The sequence below is a fragment of the Leptosomus discolor genome, chromosome 6 (genome assembly GCF_034619465.1).
Source record: "Leptosomus discolor isolate bLepDis1 chromosome 6, bLepDis1.hap2, whole genome shotgun sequence".
Classification (NCBI taxonomy): domain Eukaryota; kingdom Metazoa; phylum Chordata; class Aves; order Leptosomiformes; family Leptosomidae; genus Leptosomus; species Leptosomus discolor.
In genome coordinates, this window is record NC_141396.1 from 64,046,170 (window position 1) to 64,054,629 (window position 8,460).

Here is an 8,460-nt window from a genome sequence, read left to right on the forward strand (position 1 = left end):
GGTGGCAGGTCAGCGCCCCAGCTGGTGCAGGGGATCCAGACCTGGGAAAGAGAAGGAGGAGAGGAAAGTAAACCAGGGGTGGGAGCTCACCTGCCCCTCCAACACCCTAAATTGCTGCTGGTCCTCAGCATCTCTGCTTTGTGGGCTTCCTTGAAGGCCGGGAGCTGAAGAGATGGAGAAGACGGTAACACCTGGGACACAACTCAGGTGTGAGGAAAGAGGTTGCTGCTGAACCCTGCTGCAAAACCCACCCAGGAGCCAGGATCTGGGGGCAGCTCAAGCAGGAGATCCTGATAAAAAGGCTCTTCCCAGCAAGTTGCATCCGTCCCAATGTTCAGAGATGCTCCGGGATGCCAGCTCCCCAGGATGGGGTTCCTCCAGCGTGCCTCTGATGTCCCCTCTTAATTGGATCCTTGGAAGGGCTCCGGGATAGAGCACAAAGATGCCCGTGCTGGAGGGGATGGGATGGGATGGGATGCCCCTATTCCCCTGCCGTGGGCTGCTGCTCGCCTTCTCCTGGGATTTTGCCCAACCTTGAGCTCTTGAGGGGGCTCCTAAAGCACCGTGGTCCCAAAGTGCTCCCACCCCCGAGCCTTAGGGCGGGCGAGCCCCCCCCCGCCCGGCATCAGCGGAGCTCGGAGGATGCCGACGCTCAGCCCCGCAATTAGCCCTGGGCTAATGACTCCCGTTAAGGCTAATTAACGCCGGCGCGACGTGCCTTTCAGCCCGCCCCGAGCTCTGCAGCCTGTCCGGCAGCTGCTAAAAACGCAATTCGGGGTTGGAGCAGGGTGTGCGGGGGGGGGGGGTTGGGTGGGGTGGGGGGGGGGGCGGGGGCAGAGCATCCTCCTCCGGCACCGCCATCCACTCGTGAGCATCCCCCGCGGGTGGGAGGGGGGACCCTGCGAGCGGCGCGGGGCGCTTCGAAGGGATTAAAGAGCGAAACTCTTGCGTTTAGGCAGCAGAAAAAGGCGAGCCGGTCACCCTCTGCTTTCCCATCCGCATCGCAAAGCTTTTTTTTTTTTTTTTCTGATTTAAATTATTTTTTAATTTTTTTTGTTGTTGTTGGTTGTTGAGATTTTTAAAGGGGGGCGGGTGTCGCTGGTAGGGATGCGGGGTGACCCCATTTTATCCCTAGCACTAGGAAAAAAAAAAAACCGCTTTTCCCTGTGGGAAGGGCCAGCCCTGGGCTGGACTCGGCCCCCGGGAGTTGGGGGGGGTGGGGGTCGCCCTGTGGCCGCTTCCCGCCCCCCCCCCCCCCCCTCCGTGCGGGGCCGCTGCGGGCGGGCGCGCTGCCACCTCCCTGCGGTCCCCCTGCGGCGGGAGGGCACCCACGGAGGTGGCTTTCAAGAGGTGTTTCTTTTTGTTCTCCCTCCTTTCCACGCTTTTCAAGGCTTTTTTTTTTTTTTGCTTTTTTTTTTTTTTTATGAGGAGGTGGCATCCCGCAAATGGGGCGGGGGGGGGGGGGGGTCTTTAACGGTTCCCAGTCGCCTGCGTTGGGCGAGGGGTGCTGGCAGGGGGGACCCTTCGGACAATTTTAACTCCTGATCGCTCCGGGGTTGCAGTGTCAGGTGCAGGGGAGGGGTTCCCCAGCGCAGCCCCCCCCCAAAAAGCTCTGAGCAGCCGCGGGGCAGCACCATCCTCATCCTCACCCCCACTCCCCAGTCCCCTCCACCGCCCCCGGCCAGGCGCTGGGAGCGGGCAGAGGTGACCAAAACCCCCTGGAACTGCGGGAACAGCGTGTCCCCAACCCCAGTGTGACCCCCACACCCCACACCCCCCCCCAGCTACTGACCTTGAGCCCCGGGGCCGCGGGTGGAGGTGGGCGAGGGTGCGGGGATCCAGCGTCCGGCACCGCGATGGGGGGGCTGGGGGGGGGGGGGAGGGGAGCGGCGGGGACCGATGGAGGATTTGGGGGGGGCTGTTTGTCCTACAGCATCCCTCAGCCTGGCTTGGGGGGGGCGGGGTGGGGTGGGGGGGGGGAAGGCTGAAGGAGGGGTGCCGTCCCCCTCGCTTTGCCCCTGGAGGAAGTTTGGCCGGGAGTGGAGCGGAGCAGGCGGGAGGTATTTTTATTTTAGAGCAGCACTGCAGAGGGGGGCTGGTTCAGGAGCTGTCTGTCACGGCAGCTGCTTGGAGAAGACCTGTGCTGGCTGCCAAAGCTCACCCCGGGCCAGGGAGCACGGCCCAGGGCTGGCCACAGGAGCCCCGGGCCACGGTAGCCCCTCCACGAAGGGACAAGCTCCCTCCCAAGGGGTGTCTCTCGGTGTCACCACTTTGAGACTGGCAAAGGAGCAGGTAGCCCCCCCGTCGCTGTGAGCAAGAGGGGAGGCAGCTATCACCTCGTGGGGCTGGGGAAACTGAGGCACGAAGCCAGGAGGTGCAATTCCTCCCCTGGTTCGGGCAGTGTTTAAATCGGCGCGGGGCTGGGAGGCTGCAACATCTCTGCAAACCATCTCGGGGGTCGTCTTCTTGCATCCACAACCAAACCAGGGGTTAGGAAGGGGCTGGGATGGGTTGTGGCCTCTGTTATTTCAGGATGGACAAACGCAAGTTGGCCAAGAACGAGTCAACCCAGCGTCAGGTCCGTCCCCGTGTCCTGCACGAAGCTCTTTCTACCAAACCCCTACGAGATTTGGGGCGAGCTCACGCTGGGGCTGATGTCCCTGAGTATCTCCTGGGCTGTCTGTGGGGTTGGGGGAGAGAAACAAGGCAGATGACCCTGGATTTTAGAAACATTTCCATGGGTTCTCTGCTTTGGGGTGAGAGAAGTCGCGTTTTGGGGCTCCAGGGGGAGGATCTCCAGAATGGGAGCCCCTTGGGCCAGCCCAGCTTTGCTGGCGCATTGCCCACCAACGAAAAGGCTACCAGCGTTTTTCACTCGATGTGCAGAGAGAGAAGCTCTCCGTAGAAAGCCTCGGCGATGGCTGTACGGCCACCACCTTCAGCACCTAACGAGCCACTTTAATTTGCAGCAGCCGGGGCAGGATTTGGCTGCCTGCCCCTCGGATGCCCCGGAGCTCCAGCCTTCCTCCTCCTGCCGCAGCTCCGTCCCTACCCAGGGACTTTGGCTCTTCAGACCTCGGCCTAATTGACTGTGTGCTTCGAGGCGGAGTAATTAAGAGGTTGGTGCAGATAAGCGCAGCGAGACACGACTGTGCCCTTGTGGAGGGCAGGGGATTATGGCCACCGGCCAAGGAGCCTCGGCAGGAGGGAAAATCGTGTCCGTCCCCCCCACCAGCGGGTGCAGACGGACGGACGTCGGCTCGCCGCGATGGAAGGCAACGAGCAAAGGGGCACCGAGGGACCGACAGGTCCCCGTCACCTTCCCTGCCTCCCAAACCCACTCACCCCCCACGCAGAAACCAAAACCAGCCCCGAAATCCTTCTCGCCGAGTGCTGGAAGCACAATGGGCCCCATTGTGTAGCCACGGGGCTGGAGGCGGTGGGGATCTCGTTTTTGGGGACACGCGGGACGCCAAGGGGGGCTCCAGGGAGCGGGTCCTGCAGGGCAGGAGGATCACGGCCCCATCGTGCTGCTCCTGCTGGGCACTGGTATCCAGAGAGTTATGGGCTGATGCTGAATTTTTCTTTTCCATTTTTCCTTTTAATCCTGAGTAATTTGTTATCTTGCTGGATTGAAAGTGCAACGTAGGTGGAGGGCTGGGCGGCGGTTTTTCATGAGGCTCTGGGAACTGCGGTGATAAAAATCATTTAGCTTTAATTTATAGATATTATAAAAAAAAATTAGAATACCCCCCCCCGCTCTTCATTTCTAATATAAGAAGATTTATTTTTAATGTGACCAGCGCGCCTTCCGCTGCACAGGGGACGCCTCCGTGTTTTATTGCCCCCGTGCCGCTGCTTTACGACGAAGGGCTGTTTATGGCTGCGAGCTGGTTTTAAAGGTAGTTGTTTGTTTTTTTTTTTCCCCAAACCTTTGGTGGGTTGCTGGAAGTTGTGGCAGAGGAGCTGAGGCCAGGCCCCTCTTTGGTGTCTGAGAAAGGGAGCAGGGAAGGTGGCGGGGTTCGAGGAAAGGCGCTTGGCTCCGTCCCAGCAAGGCACGGCACGCCTTGGCGATGGGGACGCCAAAGGAGCCTCCTGCTGGCTGCTTGCTCCTGCCCTGGGCTGCTGGAGCTGGGAGGAACTGGAAGGCGAGAGGGTTATAATAACCCACACGGGGTGTTTTGTGCTGCCTTAGGTTGCCCCATCGGGTTCCCCATGTTGGGAACACGCCAACCCCACCAGGACCTCGGCAGGCCCCTCCCTGCTAGCAGGGCAGCTCAGGAGAGGTGGATGTGTGCCCCATCCATCCATCCATCCATCCATGATCACCCCCAGAAGGGCTCTGCCTGTCCCCCATGGCACACGCCAACCCCATCAAACATCCCAGGACCTCCTTCCACCACCCTGGAGGAAAAAAAAAAAACCTCTGAAGAAGGCTCCCACCACCTGGCGGGGACAACCCAGCTGCCAACTGCCTTCAGCTCCTCTCCTCGCGATCCCCTCCCGCTCTCGAAAGCAAAAATGCCCCAATTAGGTCAACGCCGCCGCGGGAGGACCCCGCTCCTCCTCTCGCCGTGCCCCGCAGAGAACTATTCTGGCTCATGAGCTGCTCCAAAGCCCAGGACGTCACCCCCTGCCTGCGGATGGGTTTCGGAGCTGTAAGGGGAGACGCGTGGGGATCGAGGTGGCATTTGTCGAGCGAGGCCGCCCTGTCCCGCGGGGGCTCGGAGGGGAGAGGATGAAGGGAGAAACCCAACACTCCTCTGGGCTCAGTCGTGGCTTAATTTAGAGCACGGGGGGGGGGGGGGGGGGAGGCGCTCTCGCTGGGGTGTTTTTCCATTTAAAGCCGAACCTCGTCGCTTCTGTCAAGCACGGGGCGAGGGCCCTGCGGCTTGCAGGGCAGAAGCAGCTGCTGGGCTGCGGCTGCCGGAGGGGTTGGCAAAGCAATTTCCAAGCGAGTTGCCCTTTGCCACCAGCTTTTCCCCCCGTTTCGGCCTGCAATCTGTCTCCTCCTCGCACCTCCGTCGCGCTTTGGAGCCTCGGGGAGGGCGCGAGCCACCCGCAGCCCCAATCTACTGATACGGGAAAGCAGAAAATATCTGAAAATAGTCTTTTTGAAATACGTGATACGCTTTAGTCTCTGCAATGTTAGCTCGCTAGCCTTGTCTTTGGTAAACAAGAGTGTAACCCCCTGCCCCTTGGCAGGGCTTCAGTAGGGTCTTGATCCCTCCAAGGCCTGCTTCATTGTGCTCCAGTAGGGTCTTGATCCCTCCAAGGCCGGCTTCAGTGTTTTGGGTGAGATGGGGACGGGGGAGGAATTGTCTTTGTGCCACAGACCGTGACCACGGAGGGGGATGTCGCCTTGAGCTGTGGTCGCGGGGGGTGACCCTGCCCAGCTGCCCCTGAACCGCCCACTCTGGAGGATGGGTTCAATGGGACAATCGTGATGAAGACCATCGAGGAACTCTTACTTCCTCCCCGAGACCACCAAAAGACCCCCGAAGGGGAAGACTGCGCCTGCGCAAGGGGGAAGAGATCTAATTGACATCCGAAGCGGGACAGAGTGATAAATATGGAAATACGTCAGTTTTGTTGCTTTAAATAGGAGGCAACGCCCGTGGCTCGGGGTGCAGCACCCTTAGGGCACCGGACCCTCGCTGCACCCAGCGCTGCAGGGATGTAATAACCAGACCTGCTCCACAATCCAGTGGGATGGCGGAATTCTTGCGCAGATCACTACGGCTCCAAACGGGAGCCGTTACGGTGGGATGGGCTGTGACCTGCTGGCTGGTCCTGGGCCACTCGGCCGAGCGGAGCCCAGGGCAGGGAGAGCTCGCCCGTGGCGGCACCGTCTATATTTAACCGCACTAATGCAACTTAATTCACGGCCCGGCCCGCCTGGAAAGCCGCGCTCCTGCCGCGCCGGCTCTTCGCAAGGAAAACGATGACGATTCATCAAAGGTCGTTTATTCCCCGCGGGTCAGCTGTAGTTTTTAAAAATGGGATGCATCCGTCAGGCACTTTATGGCTGCTTTGTGGAAGGGCTCTGCCCAGCTCCAGGGCAGGAGACAACCTTTGGCTCAGCCCAAGTGTTGGGAGGACTCATATTCGGACCGTACATTAGCTAAAACCCGTCCAATTCCACACAAGGAGTGTCCGTAGCCTCAAATACTTGCAGCAAAATTCACCTGATGCTGTTCCTCACAGCTTAACTGCAGCCACCAGGCTGTGCCAGCGGTGCCGAGCGTTGTCACCACTAACCTGTCGCCACCAGTAGCTGCAAGGAGAGGCTGGAAAAACTCAGAGCTTATCAAAACGTGGCCTGGGATGTGACTTTACAGCGGATGAAGGCTGTCCCAGTGAGGAAGCGCTGGGGGCTCACGCCGCTTTTATCTAGCAGAGGAAGGCGTAACGATGACTGGCTGCAAACTGCAGCCAGAGAAATTCAAGTGAGAAAGCAAAGCACGGGATTTTTTTTTCCACAAGGACAAACTTCCAAGGAAAACAGGGGGTTGTGGAGGTTTCAGACCAAGCCCAGTTACATCCCTGAAAGAAATGGTGTAGCTCAAACAGCACAAGCGTGCTGGAGAGATTCAGCTGGCTGAGGACCAGTGGTATGCGTTTGTGCAGGCAGGGAGAAAAGTATTTGCACTGATTTTCTTCTCTGAGTGATGGGCTGGGGGACGTGGGGCTGCTGCAGCCAGCTGAACTGGGGCTGCCGCTTCCAAAATCTGTCAGGGTTTCTTAACATTCAGCAACCAAACGACACGCGCTGCAAGAAAATCGGTCTCATACCTCGGAAACGGGGAAGCAGTTGCTGCAAGAGTCAGCATTCGAATTCAGCATGTGGAGGAGGGTCACTCTGTGGAAGCGCAGAGGGAATTTATTTCAAAACTAAGGTGAAAACTGAGAAGACCTGGACAATCTGGGCCGTGTTCAGACCCCTCCACTGCTCTGTGACGGGAGAGAGGTTGCACATTCCCATGAGAAGCAGTTACTTACAGGCACGGGCTCTCCAAATGAACTGTTTTACAGTGCCTTTAGTTCCTTCTTTGTCCAGGCGTGTGGCGGTGCTGTGTGTTTGTGCAGAAAAAAAAAATAGAGAAAACGCTTCTGTGCGACCCCAGACAAGCGTATGTTTAAAGAAATGAGTGTTGCAGCACTTGAGAAGAGGTTTGCACCGTGTGCTAGCGAGCCATATGCTAACACCTAGCACTCCCAGGTCCTTATCTGCCTTTCCTGCCTTGATTCACAGCCACCCCAGGAAGAATTTTGCTGGGGAGTGGCAGGAACTTCACTGCTTCGTCACAGAACAGGAGGCAAACGCTGGGCATGCATTAGAAAGGACAGAGAGGCAGATTGCCTCTCCTGCACTCCTGTGAAAACATTATTGATTCACACCGCTGCGCAGGCGAAACCAGAATCTCCAGCTCCAAGCTACCAGCCTGAATTTAGCAGGCACGGCATAGCAAAAGCTCCCCACCTCTGCCACAGCTCAGGCAGCTTTTCGACTCGCGAATGCAGGTCCTTCAAATACCTGATTTCTTTGGTCTGCTCGCCCTAGCCCACGCTACGTGATCATCGGGACGGAGCTGAACAGAGACGAGCCGCAGCTCACCTGAGTGAGACTCTGTCGGTCTCTCGCTCGAGGATTTACGATTCCTCAAGGTCACCGGGAGGACTGCAGGTTCAAGATGCCTTTTCCTGGGATGCTACCGGCAGGGTGAGCAGGAGGAATAGGGCAATGGACCCTTTTGGTCCCGGGAGAAACACCTGGTGGCTTTGCTGAGCTCCAGGCCAGCGCTGGGGGAGCAGAGCAGGGCTGTTAAGCACAGGGAGGGTTAACCCGCAGGTGCTGAGTTTATCCTCGGCTCCGTGACCTCCTCCATCAGATTCCATGAACTGTTTGAAGAGAGACTTAAGCAGGGAAAAAAGGCAGGGACGACACCACCCTCACCGCCTCTGGAGCGACTCCTGCTCTCTTTTTCCACCCTGCCTTGGTGGAGTCAGGACGCAGTCGCCGTTCTGGGGAAGGGAGCAGCTGGGGTTAAAGTCTGACCCACTCCACGCTCACAAAAAGAGGCTGACAGAGCAAAGCAGGAAAAGAAAAGCTTTCAAGCCGTTCCACCGAGGAACAAAGCAGCACTCTACCAAAACGACCAGCTCTCCATTTGCTTGTAATCCCCAAGGCTAGCCCTCCGCTGGCAGGCTGCATGTTAACGCCTCATTAGCTTGCTCTTGGTGTTCTCCCCGTGCTGCAAGAGAAAAGGACGGAGAGGCAAGGGCTTCCAGCACCTCCAAAAGTCCCTCCGCTACTGCGTGGAGGACCTGCCTGCGTTCTGTTAGCGGTTCTTCCTGGCGAGAACAAGACCTGCCTGACGGATGACTGCAAAAATAGGGAGTTCATCACCCGGATGGCAAGTTGTCGTACGGAAGGAGCTGGATTTAAGGGAGGTCTGA